The sequence below is a fragment of the Protopterus annectens genome, chromosome 14.part0, assembly GCF_019279795.1.
Source record: "Protopterus annectens isolate FY-2018-M chromosome 14.part0, PAN1.0, whole genome shotgun sequence".
NCBI classification, from domain to species: Eukaryota; Metazoa; Chordata; order Ceratodontiformes; family Protopteridae; genus Protopterus; species Protopterus annectens.
In genome coordinates, this window is record NC_056748.1 from 554,522,780 (window position 1) to 554,542,070 (window position 19,291).

At 40.0% G+C, this 19,291-nt stretch overlaps 1 protein-coding gene across 1 annotated transcript in view; it reads left to right on the forward strand.

Moving 5' to 3' along the window:
• Positions 1-19,291, forward strand: part of LOC122789096 (myosin-4-like) — a 232,205-nt gene that overhangs the window by 176,757 nt on the left and 36,157 nt on the right. The gene's annotated exons all lie outside the window — the stretch shown is intronic.

Below are 19,291 nucleotides of genomic sequence, written 5' to 3' on the forward strand. Positions count from 1 at the left end.
CCTCACTACTTACACCAGTTGGGAATGTTCACTTAGAACAAAAATAGATACACACAGTATTTTCAGATGCAGCTCTCTACACCAAGCACAATTTCCCATAAGAGCACAATGGAAGCGCACTCCAGAATTGGGGCTGGACTTCTTCTCCAGGCTCCAAATAAGATTCCACCTTTCTCTCTCTGCAGAAATCAGTGCTCTGTGCCCCTGTTCCAAGTAGCTGACACATACACTCTTTGAGATTTGATTTTTACATACAAACACACACACCTGGGAATGGCTGGCACAGATTTACCTGCTATGCCACCTCCGCCCAGACTATAAGGTAGATTCACTGTCATCAGCCAGCTACTTTAAGCCTGTTACCAGGGTACCCAATTACTCTTCGTAAAATTAATACTTATTTAAATGGTAGAGTTAACCAATCAGCAAGATTTTCAGGAGCATGATGCTACAGTGCCACAAAATAAATGCAATTGCTCTCAAAGGTTAAATATTTTTAAAAGACCAGCCACAATGAAAGGTATAAATATATTTAATAATAAATAATAATAAAACATGATAATACTGGGTATTTACAATAAACACCAGAGTTTCAATTCACAGGAAATACAAAACATAACACAGATGGAAAGACTCATTCAGCTATAGAAAAACAATACTTTTAGCTAATCTCACTATATTTTCACACTGACTGAAGAACTGATGTTCCCTAGTTAAATTACTTACTAAAGCAAGGCAAGATGAATTAGGTGAGTGGTCTTGTCAGTTACAAAATAGAGTGCTGAGTGTTTCTGCCACATCTCTCACTAGTATCTAAATACAATTTCAGTGCTGTATACAAAATGACATCACATCTGGTCACCTGACTCTGTGGTTCCCACACTACCTCCTCAATAGAAACCTGTGCCAGGATCTGACACAGATGTGTCACAATTCACATATAGAGCTTTGGTAAGGTTTATTCCAGCATCCGGAGACTGTAAAGCAATTCCAATACTTCTACCCTTCCTGCATAGACTAACAAGACATTCTCTGGTATCCCAATCACTAAGGACAATAAGATCAGGATCCCAGCCCAGACATTGCATTTCTGGTTGCATTCAGACCTGTGAGATAAAACTTTTATGGCCTAACCCAAGTCATTTAATTCTAAGCTATTTTCTTAAGGTTCGCTGGGCTGAGCTTAACCCCTTCCCTTCCAGCATCCTCTGTTAATATATACACATTTCTTCAGTTACAATGCAGTCTGACATACATGTATATTTCTTTTCTGTCCAGCAGGACCCACTGTTGAACCATTTTTAACACAAACAACTTTACAAATACATTTTACCACAAGCATCTGTACAATTCAGTCTGATATTCAAATGACATAAAATTCCTTACAAAACTCCAACAAGTTATGTTGGCATATGTTACAACTTCACTGCCCTACTCTATCTAGTATAGCTGGCACTACCTCACATCATCAAATCTCTCCCCTCTTTGAAGACTCAAGCTAGTTTCTCAAGTGACCCTGGAGAAACATTGCTTAAGAGGAATGAGCTTGTCTGGGAGCACATTAACCCATACCCTGTCTTGAGAGCCCATCTGCATTGGCACTGCTGACCCCACTCCTCACTATTGTGCTGCACCAAATAGGTGCACCCAGGTTTCCTGGTGAACATGTCCACAAACTCCTGTAACACTGCTCAGATTTCTAGAACCTGGTTAGGGAATAGCCGCCAGGACACTGCTACCTCTTCCACTGAGGTGTCAGTCCAAGCCTCACTGAGCAGACCAGACACCATATTTCCCTCAGACTCCTCCTACCATCTACTGCAAATGCTTAGCACAAGCGCCTTCCTATCATGATAAGGCTTTATCATATTAACATGGTACAGTTTGCACACCTGCCTCTTGCCTAGTAGTTTTACCATGTAGTTAACATCACTGACCTTCCTTACCACTTCAAAGGGTGTTTATTAAACTGCCTGCAGCTTATTCTGTCTGGCAGGAATGAGCACCATAACCTGCTGTCCCACAGCATAATCTTGGGGCTTGAGTATTCTGGTCATACCAGACCTTTTTCTTCTGTTGGGCTCTTGCCAGGTTCTCCTGGGCCAAGCCCATGAGCTCCCTAAGCCTTGTCCTCAGGTTTAGGATTTATTCCACAACAGACTCCTTGTGGGATTCACACTCAACCTCCTACTCATCACAAATCAAATCCAAGGGCCCCCTTACCCTATGCCCATACAGTAACTTAAAGGGTGAAAAACCTGTGGATTCCTGGGGTACCTCTCTGTATGCAAACAGAAGATGGAGCAAATGTCTGTCTCACTCTCCCATAAACTATTCTGCAAATGCCCTTAGCATGATCTTTACTGTAGACTTTAACAACTCCAGAAGACCATTAGTCTGGGGGTGGTAAGGGGTGGTCCTTAGATGCTTCACTCCACAGTGCTGCCACAGATAAGCCAGCCACTCTGACATGAAATTGGTACCTCTGTCAGTTAGCATTTCTCTCAGGAAACCTATCCTGCTGAAAATCTCTAACAAAACATTTGCCACATTCTCTGTCTCAATGGAGGACTGAGCCACCACCTAAGCATATCTAGTAGCATAATCTGCTACCAGTAGGATATATTACTTCCCTGTGGAACTTGGAGAATTCACAGGCCCCACAATATCCACAGTTACCCTCTGAAATGATTCTTCAATCACAGGCAAAGGCATCAGAGGAGCTTTGACCTTGTCTCCTGCCTTGCCTACTTTTTGGGACTGCTCACAGGTCCCACAGTACCCTGTTACATTCCTTGCAATCCTGGGCCAATACCAGTTCTGCATAATACATCTCTTGGTACAGTTTATGCCCGTATGACCTGCAAAAGGAATGTTTTGGGCTATGGCTAGAACTGCCAGATGGTAGGGTGTAGGCACTACCAACTGTTGTATTACCTCACCTTTTAGCCCACCCTCAGGTGTTCACTCTCTATACAGTAACCCTTTGTTCCAGTATACAGACTCCCCTTTTCCTTGAAAATCAGGTGCCTCCATAGCTACCTCCCTCAAGTCTCATAATGTAGGGTCCGAGAACTGAGCCTGTCTCAACTCTACCTTTGTAACCCTACCCAGCTCCCCTTCCACTGGAAGTCTGGTATCTTCTGACAGTGGTGCCTCACTGTCAGCCTGGATACTACCACTCACCTCTGCCCTTGCAGTCACCCTGTCCAAGGGAATATCAGTACATATCAGCAGCTGTGGCTCACTTTTAGGCTTACTGCTACAGGGTAGCTCCCTCCCTGAAATAGCCTCATCACCAGCCCCGGCTTCAGGTGTGGGGTGTGTCTAGGTCTCCCCCAGGCTACCAGACCCACAGGCCTGTCTCCAAGCCTGAGTGCTTGTAACTGCATGCACACAAGGTACTACATTATTAAAATCATTCCCTATCAAGACATCTGAGGGATATCCTCAAACTTACCTACTTGCTTGCTTCCTTTTCCACTCTCCCAGTCAAGGTGAACCCTGTCCAAAGGTATGTGGAATGGGATCCCTCCAAACTCTCTGACTGGAGTGGACTGCCCAAGCAAGTACTGCTTCTTTTTAACCATTGCAGGCTCCACTATGGTTATGTCAGAGGCTGTGTCTCTCTTACCAGTGGCCTGTTTTCCATCCACAAACACCAGTGATAGTTTGGCACCCCTGTTGTTTCCAGACAACTCATCACCGGCATACTGCTATTCCAACTTGCTGACTCCATCGCCATTTGTTTCCCACCTTGCTTCAGTGGACATTTCTATGCTACATGGCCTTTCTGGTTACATTTAAAACATCTAAATATTGAGCCTAGCTATGTACCTGAACTAGTGGCTTCCCCTGTTACTGGGGAGCTCTGTTGGGGAAGTTTAGGATGCCCACCATGGGTTCTCTTATATCCATGTGCAGCACTAGGTATCCCTTTACTCTGCAGTGATACCCTGCTTGCTAAGTAAAGATCCCTTTTTCTCACCAGCTCATCTGCAGAGTTATACTCCCAGACTGCCAACCAGACTCTCATGTCCTCAGGCAAAGTGCTAAGGGCTTGTTCCCTCACCAAAAGGTCTGCCAGCCTTTCATATGTGGTGAACTGACACACACTCACCCAACTATGAAAATAAGTGCTTAGCTCAGCAATATAATCACATACACTTTCATCTGCCTTATGTCTATGCTCATGAAACTTTTTCCTGTAAGCTTCATGTGTTAACTTATAGCATTCCAATAAACATTGTTTAACCTTGTCATAATTTAAACACTCAATGTCAGACAGTTTAGAAACAGCAGTTACAACTTTACCATAGAGTAAGGGGATCAGGAAACGTACCCATTGCCCTTGGTCAGCATTATACTGTTTACATATTCTTTCAAATATATGAATAAAACTATCAAAATAATCATCTTGTTTATACTGTGTAAGAATTTTACTGACCTTTGTTGCTTCTGGTATTCAATTAATTTCTTCCCCATTACTTCCATGTTCCTGTTGAAAAGTCAGCATGTCCCCCTCATGTTGACACCGCTTCTCATTTTGTTCAGCCTCCACATGTTACAGTCTCTCTGCCAGTTCTAATTCCATGTATTTTGCCTCCAGTTCAAGTCTCTTTAACTCCAGATGGGTTTTTAAATTCTCTAAGGAAAAGGTGAACTGTCCTGTTTCTGACAGCTGCACATCCCCATCACCAGACTGATTGTTTTCCTGGTTGCTGGTATGTGCTGCAGCTGTGACTAAGGCTGAAATAATTTCCTCTTTAACCCAGTTGGCATGCACCAGTCCTTTGGATTTGCACACCTTATCCAACTGGTTCACTGCCAGCCTGCCATAATCCTCTGCTGACATTTGTGCCTGCTTTCCCTGACTAAACTAAACTAAATTAACAAAAAAAATATAAATAAAAGTGTTGTGAAAAATTAAACTCTATTTGTTTATCTTGTGGCTGCTGAGAGTACACACACCTTCAGTGACAACTGCTTACAGACTACAGAAGTTCAATTAATATCCACACCACTGCTCACCAATATGTGATGTCCCTACACTGGGCCAGTAATCGAGGAGCCTCAATCCTCATCACTGGCACAGGTAGGGAACATTCACTTAGAACAAAAATAGATACACAGTATTTTCAGATGCAGCTCTCTGCACCTAGCACAATTTCCCTTAAGAAAACACAGGAAGCACACTACAGACCTGGCATTGGACTTCCTCTCCAGGCCCCAAATAAGACTCTATCTTTCTCTCTGCAGAAATCTGTGCTCTGTGTCCATGTTCCAAGTAGCTGACACACCCACTGTCACACATACACACTCACACACACACACACACACACACACACACACACACACACACACACACACACACACACACACACACACACACACACACACACACACACACACACACACACACACACACACACACACACATACACACACACACACACACCAGGCAAAGGCTGGCACAGATTTACTCACTATTCCGTCTCCACCCAGACTATATGGTAGATTCACTGCCACCAGCCAGCTACTTTATTTATTTTACAGTAGTCAACTACACAGAAAAGTGACCTCAACCCCCCACCTCGAATATACCTGGCTGACATTCTATCTACTGATCCTCAAAGCGATACAAGGATTGCGGTCTAGCCAAGGATGGAAGGAAACCAACAAAAATAGAAAAAGACAGTCACAAGCTTTATGTACATGTCCCAGTTGCTTCTTCCTCACCTGGTGTTGAAAGCTTTTGTTTTTGTGCAAATTAATCTAGGCTGTGTCATGCACATGTATTTCTTGGCTCACTAACCCCCCATCACCACCACCTTTCTTCCACCCCCACTGAGTATGCATCTCCCTCCCTAGTCTTTGCATCACTTTGGCACCTAACTAACTTCAGGAAAGTGTGCTAAAGGCCAAGACTTTACTGCCTCTGTCTTCTCCTTTCTAAACCAAGGGTTCTCTTCATACATTATCAACATCTGGCTTTACTCACCTAGTTTCTCCACTCTAGTCCCAAGTAGGTAACAAACTCCCATTTCAGCTTTTGGAGTTTTGTTCACCGGACAATATACAGTTTCCATTCTACCAAAACTATCTCATGTAGCACTATTGGCTGCCTGCAACTTTAGCAATACCTGTGGAGATAGTTTTTTTCTCAGTTTTCTCTCTGAGATTCATGACTGCTTGCATCCCGCTCCATTCACCCTCCGTTCTGGGCTCACGCTGATCCCCTACCCTACCCCCATTCCCACACACCCCCACTTTCCCCAGATTTATACCTAAAAAAAACACACACCCTTCTACCTCCAGCCAATATACCTGCCTCAATCCCCTCCCCTTCCCCTCACCTCCACACCACACCTTTTAAACCATCGACTATGTCCCGCCTTAACTCCTTGCTAGCCAATACTCTCCTACTCCACCTAATATACTCTTGCTTAGCTCCACCTCCCTTCACTCATGCACCATCATTCACCTTCAATCACCTACTCTCCCTCTATCCTCCTCCAACAGCCACACCCACACATGTGCAGCCATTAGCTCACAGCTCTACAACACAACTACCTTTCTCCTCCTACCTTTCAAACGTTTACCCACACATAAGACTTACTGTTCAACTCACAGATATGTAAAACTTACCAATAAATTCAGTCAACTGACTCTATACAATATAACACAAATTAAACTCCAAGCTGAGATCTACCCCAACCTTGGCCCTCTCACCCACACCCCTCATTACCCAACCATTTCCCCACCAGCCCTGTACCAATCTTTCCCCAACATACTACTAACCTCCACCCCTTCCTCCACTTCCAAAGACCAACAACACAGACCTAGTATTTATAAACTTTACCCTCTATAGTATTGTAAATAAAATTACTGAATTCCATGCAACCCTTAACTCCAACTTACCTGACATTGCAGCAATAAATGAAACCTGGCTAAAGCCCCACATCAAAGACAAGGAAATTATTACAAATGGATATAACATAATTAGATGAGACAGACTAAACAAAAGAGGTGGTGGTGTCGTATTATGTATGAAGACACACTCAAACTGGAACTATTGAACTGTGCCCCTCCTGACCTACCTGACTTTGAAATCCTAGCAACATGCCTAGTAATAAACATTAACAAATCTATTGTTATCATAACCACCTACCTATCCCCTGGCAACAACCTACCCATAATTGAGATGCTTCTCACCTGGGCATCAATTAATTTCAGCCAGGAAACCATTATCCTGGGTGATTTTAACATGGATTAGCACTCCTGCAATACTGACAGCCCCTCCAATTAACTAAATATTTTCAATTTCACCCAAACCATATCTTGTCCAACCCAGCTAGATAAACAGTCTAAAAAGCAATCCACACCAGATTAGATATTAGCAAACCCAATCTAGGTTATTTAGCAGGCTACCTTCCAGACTCCCTCAGTGTCCACACACCTATCTTCCTGTACAGAAAACAAGCTCAGGCACAAACCAAAACAATATATAAATTTATCAGGAACAAAAAAAAAAAACTTTTCCCCCTCCACTTTTCAACCATCTTCTTCAGCAAAGTAACTGGTCACCTCTTAGAAACCTCCAACTTGATCAGGCAGTCCTTTACCTCAACAATACCTTTCTTAAAATACTCAACAATCTAGCACCCACAATAAAAAATAAGAGCAAAAACTAGGCACATACCTTGGCTATCTAAAAATACCCTAGCACTGCTGAAGCAAAGAGACAGGGCATGGTTCACTTACCACACTACCAAAAATAACATAGACCACACAACATATCAGCAACTACGTAACCCGACTAAGAGACAGATAAAAATAGACAAGCAATACTATTTCTCTTCAGATTAGCAAACCCACCAATTTAACCCTAGAGAATTTTGGCAAAACATTAACAATCCTCTTAACCCACCAACTCTAAGGTATCAGACCCAATAGCTACAGAATTTAATACCTGCTTCATTAACTCAATTGCATCTCTTCTTGGTAATCCAACTAATCAGTCTCTCACTGTACCCCTTCCCTTTTCTGACCCCCCATCCCCTTCTCTTTCACCCCAATCCAAACAAACTACATAAAATCTCTCATTTCCAAACTCAAACCCTGCTGTCTAGCAGCTGATAAATTACCTAATGAATTCCTTAAAATTGCTGCCCCCTCAATCGCCTATCCCATATCAGTCGTAATCAACCATTCTGTCTCTGAACAATATGTACCCCATCTATAGAATATATCCCATATCATTCCCCTATACAAAGGTGGCCCATCTAAGGATCTAATTAACTACCATCCCATAGCTATAGCCCTCTAACCGAAATCTTAGAAAAATGCATTCACTTCTAACTCCTTGCCCACCTCCTTAATCACAAACTGCTCTCCCCCACATAACATGGCTTTAGACCAAAACATAGTACCAGTGCTGCCCTACTATATTTCACTAACACCATTCAAGATCTTATAAACAGAGGAAAAATGGCCCCCTCCATATTCCTTGACCTGTCAAAAGCCTTTGACACCATCTCCCACCAAATACTACTAAATAAACTATCATCCCATGTCCTCAACACAACAGCCCTGTCCTGGTTCCATAGTTATCTCTCTAACCACCAGCAAGCCACCAAATGGGAGAACATCCTGTCCCCCCTTCTACCCATCACTGCTGGAGTACCCCAAGGATCGATACTTGGCCCTCTTCTCTTTACAATGTTTGCTAACAGCCTCAACTCTTCAACCCAACTAGTCTCCATAGCCCAATACACTGATGACTTTACATTAATATGCACAGCCCCCAACCCCCAGGATCTGCAAACAAAAATGCAAAAATCTTTCCAGGACATAGAAAACTACCTCACTAGCCATCAACACATACTTAACCCCAACAAAACCAAGTTAATTGTCTTCAATTACAATAAACCCAAAACATATCTGACTCTACTTTCTATCCTTTCCACAAACAGAACCAAAATAGATCCCACCAGCGAAGCCAAACTTCTAGCTGTCACAATCGATGATAACCTAAGGTTTGACACCCAGATCTCCCTCACCATCAAAAACGTCCACTAAAAACTTGACACCATTTACAGAATTAAACCTTACCTTACAGACATCACTGGACTAGCCACTGCCCCCACACATCTAATCTTCACCCTCCTCTATGGCTCCTTAGAATTTACAAACATTCATAAATCTGACCTAAATAATCTGGAATCATGCTACAACAAAATCGCTAAGTTTCCCACAGGCCACCCTTACAGAACCCACCACTGCTCTGTGCTCTCCCAACTTAAATGGATAGAACTACCAAACCTTCTAACATTTAACCAACTGTCCATAGCCCACAATATTATTCACAAACCTAACAACTGCCCGGCACTCACCAATCTAGTCCAACCCAACAGCAATCTTAGAGCTCTAAGATCCTCAAATAAACTATTGTTAAAGATTACCCAAGCTCGCAACACACTGGGCACCACCTTTTTTTCCCCATAAAATTGCCAAACTGTGGAACACTCTTTCTCAAGCTATGGCTAAAAACCCCAGCATTCATGAAATCTCCTTAAGGAACATCTAGCAAAACACTGGCTCTGCTCCTGCCATACTCCTGGCGAAGCTACCTGCTACTCCCTTACATTACCCTAAACTAGCTCATTCTCACATCTACAACTATTAACTGCTGAAGGCTATGTTATTTCTACATTCAGTTTCAGTTAGCAATGTATACACATATACTGCTTTGTCTTTAACTGTTATATAGACTGCATTTCTCTATCTTGCAATTACTGTATCACACTGTACTTACTATTAACTCATACGGACAGTTTTTATCACTAACTGTGTCATTTTTTTGCTAAATTTGTTAATGTATTTGTTAATTTATTTGTTAATTATTTGCTTATCATTGTTATATAACTAATTTCTTTAATGACTTGATTTGTACATTATTAATTAATATGTGTTCAATTTGATTGTTTAATACTGCCTATTTGTATGTATGGAGCTTTTCTCCCCAGGCCTCCACTGAAAATGGGACTCATGCCCAGTTGGGCATTACCAAGTAAACAAACAAAATAAAAATAAATAAATAAATAAACAAATAAATAAATATTACCAGGGTACCCAATTACTCTTAGTAAAATTAATACTTATCAAATGGTAGTGTTAACCAATAGGCAAGACTTTCAGGAACATGGTGCTATAGTGCTACCAAATAAATGCAACTACTCTCAAAGCTCAAAGTATTTTCTAAAAGACCAGCCACAATGAAAAGTATAAATATATTTAATAATATAATAAATAATAAAAAAGCATGAGAATACTGAGTACCTGTTTACAATAAACACCAGAGTTTCAGTTCACAGGCAATATAAAAAATAACACAGATGAAAAGACTCAGACAGATAAAGAAAAACAATACTTTTAGCTAATCTCACTATATTTTCCTACTGACCGAAGAATTACTGTTCCCTAGTTAAGTTACTTACTAAAGCAAGGCAAGATGATGTGGATGAGTGGTCTTGTCAATTACAAAACAGAGTACTGAGTGTTTCTGTCACTTCTCTTACTAGTATCTAAATACAATTTCAGTGCTGGCTACAAAATGACACCACATCTGAACACCTGACTCTGTGGTTCCCACACTACCCCCTCACTAGGAACTTGAGTCAGGATCTGGCACAGTTGTGTCACAGTTCACATATAAAGCTTTGCTAAGGTTTATTTCATCATCTGGAGACTGTAAAACAATTTCAGTACTTCCACCCTTCTTGCAGAGACTAGCAAGACATTCTCTGGCAACCCAGGGTAGCAATTAGTTCACCACTAAGGAAAATAAGAGCAGTATCTCAGCCCAGACATTGCATTTCTGGCTGCATTCAGATCTGTGAGAGAAAATGTTTATGGCCTAAACCAAGTCATTTAATTTCAAGCTATTTTTATTAAGGTTAGCTGGGCAGAGCTTAACCCCTTCCCTTCCATCATCCTCTGTTAACATATATACATTTCATCAGTTACAATACTGTCTGACATACATGTATATCTCTTTTCTGTCCAGCAGGATCTACTGTTGATACATTTTTAACACACGCAACTTTACAAATACATGTTTAACACAAGCATCTGTACAAATCAGTTTGATATTCAAGTGATATAAAATTCTTTACAAAACTCCAACTAGTTATGCTGACATATGTTACACATGCACTGCCCTACTCTATCTAGTATAACCAGCACTACCTCACATCCCTTTTATAAAATAAGTATAACAAGGCATGGTGTCAATTTACAGGAGGAATCTGAGAACATGAATATGTTAGAGTTGGATGATGATGCAGAATAGACAGGTGGAAATTTGTGCAATAAAATCTGTATCTGATATAAGTATGATGGAAAAATTCAGAGACATAGTCCACAATAAACATGACTAGTAATCATAGAATTTCAGGGAAATAGTCAGCTCCCATTTCAGAGGTGTACTAGCAAAAGTGAACCTACTGTAATGCTATGAAAACAAAGCTTGGGTTTTTCTGATCACCTATTGAAGCACAGTCAATTACACTACACAAAAAAATGTTTTTTTTGCTGTGTTTCTGTTATGTGACCTGTTTAAATCTGTTACCACTGTTGTGCTATGTCACACTCTTGTCCTACTGCACACCATCATTATATCACCCCTTGTACATTGTATGCTGTTCCTGTAGGTGATTTACATTGCTGTTCTTCTGGGTGCCATCGGCATAATCCCCATGGTGTCCTGTGTTCTGTACTTACACAAGTGCACATTACTATAATTTTGGGTACTGTCAAAATAACCCCATTGTGCCTTGTGTGTTGTTCCTACAAGGAATTCCCAGTGCTACTCAGCAGTGCACACTCAGTAAACCCCCTCCATGCTTTGTGTATTGTTCATACAGGGAATGCACAGTGCTGTCCTGCTGTGCACAGACTATATGCATCTGACACCCCTCTAATAGTACCCTATGTGCTCTTGCAGAGTACCTCCATCTAATATTAGAATTATAGCTTCAAATTTAAGAATATGATTTGCTAAGAAGTGTCATCCTGCAGTCATTCATTCTGTTCCATCTGTAACTTTTTGTACAGTGTGTAATATTGAGTGTGATGCCTGCAGACAGTGGTCCCTGAAACAAGTCTATTGTGTCTCCTATAACACCTCTAAAGCCTTTACTAACAAACCAGTGCTTTAAGTGTCATGGGACACACTGTACTGCATATGAATTACACTTAGTGAACCCCTTCCAGAATTCTTCAAACATGATATATGACACATATGAATAGTCCATGATGTGGTGTAGTCTTTAAACTTTAGTATTTATACATAGTGGCCCTCTCCCACCATAGCTCAGACATGATACATAACTCATATGAAGAGTCTGCAGTAGTATATAGTCCTTAGCTTTATTAAACCTATTCCAGAATGCCTCAAGCTTAGTGCATGGCATACATGTACAGCCTGAAATACTGTGTATTCTTTAAACTTAGTGTGTCCCCTCCCAGAATGCCTGTGCATTTAAAAATTCTACATCCTACTTTCTAGCTTTCTTAGGTGGTATAATATGTGCAGGGTTTACAGTGTCACACCAGTGTATACCCCCCTGAACTGTCAGCCCCTGATGACAACTCTTTACTGTAGGCATTTGTGGACATTTGAAATGCACAGCATTCAGTACTAGCAACATGCATTTCAGTTGGGATCATACCAAGGGCGCTTGGGCGCACACACACACACACACACACACACACACACACACACACACACACACGGATGGGATTGTGTTTTGGAATTATGCATCTCTTAGTATTGTGGATGAGGTACCTTCTATGCTATGGCTGATATGCAGCACAAAGGGTGTCTCTGCATCCCTCACCTAAGCCATTGTGATGTTGTTAGAGTTAATTCCAAGCCTCATCCATGCCTCAGTGGCAAAATCCCCCTTTAAACATCACATTTAGTTATAGTAAAGTATTTGTTTTTCTTATTTAGTAGAGTTATTTTAAGACAACCCCTTAAAATAAAAAAAAGAAGTTTTGTACTCACCATAATATTCCATGTATGTTGACCATCTCGCCTTCATTCTTAGCAGGTTGGGTTTGGATTCGATCCTCGGATCTGACTTGGCCAAATACAAAAGCACGAGGTCCTCTACTAACTTGTGGCTAAAACCCTATCCCATCATGCACTAGGAGAGTTCCCCAGACCTTGTTTGCAGATATAACTAAGACAGTAAGGAAAATATCACTGGAAATCGTATAGAGCAATGAAAAAGATCAGAAATCATTATTTTCCAATTGCATCGGTTTGGCCTTCCAGGAACAAGGGCTGAGGGAAGGAAGGTAGGATGTAAGAATGAAGGTGAGATGGATAACACACACTGAACATTATGGTGATTACATAACTTCTTTATGTGATGTCCTATCTCACCTTTATTCTTAGCAGGTTGGGACAGCATCCCTAGCACCATCTTTCTTGGGTGGCTCATGGGAGGATATTCTTCAGAACAGTGGATCCAAAGGAGGCCCTCTTCCTGGAGGCCAAATCCACTTTGTAATGAGTGATAAAGGTATGTGGCCTTGCCCATGTTGCTGCAGCACAAATGGTATCAATAAGTAGCCTTACCCGAAAGGCAGAAAAAGTTGCTATGGCTCTTGTAGAGTGACCTATCACTTTATGGGAAAGTTCTTTGTTTTGAGATCTGTAAGTAAAGGGAATGCAATCTGATAGCCATGTCGAAAGTGTGACTTTAGATACAGGAGCACCTTTCTTTGAATCTAAAAAGGGCACAAATAATTGTTCAGATTTTCTGAAGTCCTTTGTTTTGTGTAGGTAACTGCCCTATGTACATCCAGTTGGTGCAACATATATTCTGTTTTATTCTAATAGTTGGGGAAAAAACTGGTAATTCTATGGACTGGTTCAAATTGGATTCTGAACATACTTTGGGTAGAAAAGATGGGTTTGTACATAGGGATACTCTGTCTCTATGGAAAAGCACGTATGGGGCCTTTATTGACAAAGCTTGCAGCTCTGAAACTCTTCTAGCAGAAGTAATAGCTATCAAAAGGATCATTTTCCATGTCAGATACTTAAGATTGCAGGATGATGCAGGTTAGAATGGGGGAAGAATCAATCAGGATAATACAAATTGCAACTCCCATGGTGCCAGAGGGGCTTTAATAGGTGGTCTTAATAAAACAATATCTTTAAGAAAAGCTTTGCAAAATCTGTGGGACATCACATTGAGGCCTAATTCACCAAAATGGAAATTAGATATTGCTGCTAACTGAACTCGAATAGTAGCTGCATCTGTGCCGTCATTAAATAGCTTTGCTAAGAATTCAAGAATGGAAGCAATAGGGGCAGAAACGGGATCAATGTGATTGTTCAAGGCCCATAGAGAAAATCTTTTCCATTTACTTCTATATACCTTTCTCATTGAATCCTTGTGAGATGAAATCAGGATATGTTTCACTGACGGGGAAAGGTTAGGGAGTCTGGCTATGGTTGGAATTGGAGCAGCCAAGCTGTTAATTTGAGGGTTTGGAAGGAGGGATGGAGCGTCCCTGATGCATGAGTCAGGAGGTCTGGAACTGGATCCAGAATCCAAGGCTCCTCCTGGAGATGAGGCCACAGGAAGGGAAACCAGATTTGATGAGGCCAACATGGGTCGAAGAGTATCAATCCAAAAAAAGATCACCAAGGTACTAAAAATAACTTGTAAATATCCACAGGCACCACCAGGAATGAATACCAAAGTTCAAATGTAAAAACACAGCTTTAATAAAAATGAACTGTACACACATACATTGCTGACATTAGAAGAGTATCAAGTTTCTTCCCAAGTAATTGGCTTTCTGAAGAACTTTGGATATCAGTGGAAAGGGATTCAAAGATGGCCGCTGTTCTGTAAACATTGCTAACTTACAGCTCTTCAATACTTATGGAATAAACTCAACCCTGAGGAAATACCAGGACCTATTTCAGAACAATATCCTGAGTTAGCAACTCTAATCAACATTCACTAACCCAGAAGAGGGAAAATAAACCTGAAGGATCAGACAATCTATCAATATTATAACAGATTAACCGGAGCTGAGGAAAGAGACAAAGAACAGAAGCCGTGTGCTCAGGCCACTTTCCATACTCATCTTTGGCTATAAACCAAGACGCTTTACCTGCACAGAATGTCAAAAGAAAAGAAAAACATGGACACTATAACAACAAAAACTAAACTCTCAGAATTATTATCACCTGAGAAGGATTTAAACTCCACAAGACAGAAAATAACAAAGCAACAAGATACTGCAAAATCAGTGAATAAAAATAAAGCTGATCAACTGGCAAATTTGAATGATATAAAAGCAGCACTACTACCTATACAAGAGGCAATAAAAGAGCTGTCTACTTAACTACAATCATTTGGAACTTCCTTCAACCAAATCTTGGAAAGAATGGACAAATCCGAAACCAAAATCACGGAGAATGAGGAAAAAAATAGCTCTTTTAGCCAAAAAATCTGACTCACATGAAGCTGACATACAAACCATGCAAGCAAAAATTATTGATCTTGAGGCAAGCTCCAGAAGGAATAACATAATCATCAGAGGCATGCCGGAAAATATACAGCACAACAAACTGATTCCTTTTATCATGCAAATATTTGCAACACTACTCAAAGACCAAAAAACAGCTCATCAAATAACAATAGAAAGAGCACACAGAGCCTTGAGAGAATCAGAATCATCAAATATTCCAAGACTTGTCTATGCCAAACTCCTTAACTTCCAGGATGTTAACAAAATATTAATATCTGCAGAAAAAAAATGGGGGGTATTTAATATGGAACAACAACAGAATCTCTCTCGCCCAAGACTTGCCCCTACAAATTAGACAGGCTAGACAGCTCCTTTCTCCTTATTGCAAGTTTTTGATTGACAAAAAACTAAAATTCCAAATGAAGTATCCAAATACACTGTTATTTTCTGTTGATGGGGTCAAATACTCAGTCGCCAACAACAAAGAAGCAAAATCTACCTTCATGACTGTTTTTAAAAGAATTCCCACCATAGACAACTAGCCACATCCTCTGGTTTGGATTATTGAGCCCACGAGATTGGATACATGCCATAACAACAGCCACGGACTTACTTCTGCTATAATTTACTCCTGCCTTGTCCTAGGCCTCATTTTTGGAGTGGTGCGATCTTTTCTTCTTGTTTTGCATGCCACGAGAGTCCCAACAGGAAATGCACAACATGCATGGCTTCCTTGCTTTCCCACGGGTGGAACTGATAGTCGTTTTGCAGCTCCAGAGGTCATCTTCAAGAGGTGGCACTTCCGGAAGTCCGTCTGCATGCAGAGTCCCCCTTCGAGAAGTTAAGCAATAGACTTGGTTGTCTAGTCGATCAGAAAGAAAATCAAAGGACTGCAAATGGAAAGAAAGGGAAAAAGGAAAAAAAAAAAAGTAATTATTGATGAGAAAATAGCTAGCAAGTGTGAAAACTATAGTCAAACCACATACTTTCTTTCCTCATACCTCGTGAATGATACTTTTAAATGTCACTAATGATAATAACAGTTTGCAGCTTCATATAATATATTACAGATGCTAAATTATACTACACTGCTAACCGACAGAAAAGCCCTATGTTTTATTTTAGACAAATTACATTTACCCAAGTGATTGCATTTTTTATTTTAGAAACATAGGATTTATTATCACTCAGGTTAAACATAATTCAGATAGTTGTGTCCTTTTTGGATTTTTGCGCAGACTTACTATGAGAGCCTATGGAAATTATTCTCTCTTCTATGGAAGTAAAATGTTCCAAACTGCAAACTAGATAACCCTTATACTAACAATAACACACCAACTAGTGCTGAAATCTTTAGTCTCCAGAAAGCACTATTTTGTCACCATTACGTCAGGACTTTAATTTATCTGGTCAGTCAATATTTCTAAAGTAGCGAATCAGATAATTTAACACTGAATAAAATGTAATACTACAACAAATTGATATCAACAGTAGTGTATAAATAATACCTGAAGAATCAACTTTAAAACAGGCTACCTGTTATATCATATGGAAGACCTAGTCAACTCTAGATGCATAGATATGCAAACAACGTCACCACAGCCATAGAATAATGCTCTCTGCTGAACATTTCCCAAGTTACTTTATCGTGTTAGAGTTCTTTTTCCACACTGTATCTAGTGTCAGATCACTTAAACTCTCTTGGATCTAATTACATTCTGGATTTGAAACTAAAACCAGAGTAAGTTTGCATAGCCTCGGTGATAAAGAAAATATACATGTAAATGTATGCAGTGTTATAACAGGGCTTAAAAGGGAACAACGTTCTTCCCTGTTATATTTAATAGGTGATGCATTAATGTTAGTAGGGCATTTATTTTCCTTTTTGTTTCTATCCTATCTTACACAATACTACAATAATATTGAGAATGTTAAATTTAGATGGACTATGATCTCAAACTTCTAATTTCCTGGCATATAACCTTAAAATTTCAAGGGTTTGAAGCCTGAAGAAATATCTATACACCCCTCCCTCTTAAACCCTATACTAAAGAATCAGTGAAGTTTTGCAGAACGGCTTACATTTTTTTTTTTTTTTGTGACCATAGATTTCTAAGCACTTGTTGTTAAACCTACTTAACTTGATCTCTAAATGATTGCTTAACTACTTGTGACTATATTCTTGTATGTACATACGTTTTTAACTGCTATATAGTTACATTGTTTTCTCCAGGACTCAGTTTAAGATTGAACATCAATAAATTAGCTGTCGAATTTTGACTTTATGGGAGAGAGAAGTCACGTCAAGATCTATATAACACAATGCCACTCAAGATTTAAATAATACAGGGCAAAGGCAGTAAAACTGGTGGCATCAAGGACTCTTTGATCATCCGATCTCCAAAATTGAATATTCCCCCAAAGCAAGGTTAGAAACAATTAGAGACAAGAATCTCCTGCCAAGGGGAGTAGAACCACTCACATACTAAGACTAGACAGGGAATGAATATACTCTGTGAGTATGGTTGATAAACCAACCTTGAGACAATTAGTTACAGTTGATAAACATTTATATACTGTTTGAGGCAAGTTTCTTAAATTGAGATCCCCGGCGATTAGTTAAGACCAATGCTGGTTAAAAATGGGTTATTCAAACTTGAACACTCCATAATAAATCTCATAAGAAGAGACTAGGGTTACAAAAGCAATATTTGGTAGGGAATGAGTGGGATAGGCTTTGTACAAATAGTTTTAGGTCATACAGGGCCATTAAGATTCTGTTTCCTCTTAAACATTAACACACAGGGTATCTCTATACTAATAATGCAAAAAAAATACAAAAAACAAAACTTGCCAGGCCCTGTTAAATTCCTGGTCCAGGAGATTAGTGGGTAGGCACAGGGAAGGGACGGGAATAAAAGAATGCTTTCATAACATGTTTTTATTAAGAAATAAACACAATCCAATATATTTACACAAAGTGAAAGACTACTTACACAAAGTCAAAGCACTATAATGTGGGATTTGGATTCATGGAATATAAAAGGGCTCCAGAACAGCAGAAAAAGGAAACTGTTTCTTCACCTAGTCTTGCAGGCTAAGGCAAGCTTCATACTAATTCAAGAAACACATTTAACCATTGAACAATGGTCAGAAATTAAAGAGAAAAAATGGATAAGAGAAATTATAGCCTCTGAGGGCAAACCCAATAGTGCAGGAGTAGCCATAATCATTAAGAACCAATACCAAGATAAAATTATAGAAACCAAAACAGATAAAGAAGGTAAATGGTGTTATGTAATCCTTTCAACTCCTGATTATGACAAGCCCATTTTATTTCTCAATATATATGCACCCTGTAATAACCAGCACTCCTTCTTCGCTGCATTGTACCCTATCTTAAATCAATACAATAATCATTACATAATCATAGGAGGGGACTGGATTGCATATCAAAACCCAAAACAGGATAAATCAAGTCCACATAGATCATGCAACAAGCAAGCAGTTCTAGCATTAAGCGAACTTAAATATGGCTTTAATCTTTATGATCCCTTCAAATATGGTAATTACCCTAATACCTCAAATAACTTCACGTTTTACTCCAACTGCCATAAAATGTGGTCGAGAATTGACTTTTTCCTAATTTCAGAAGCTCTAATTAACCTAGACCCCACAGTATCCGTACATACTCGCTACTTGTCGGACCACTCTAAAATTACCC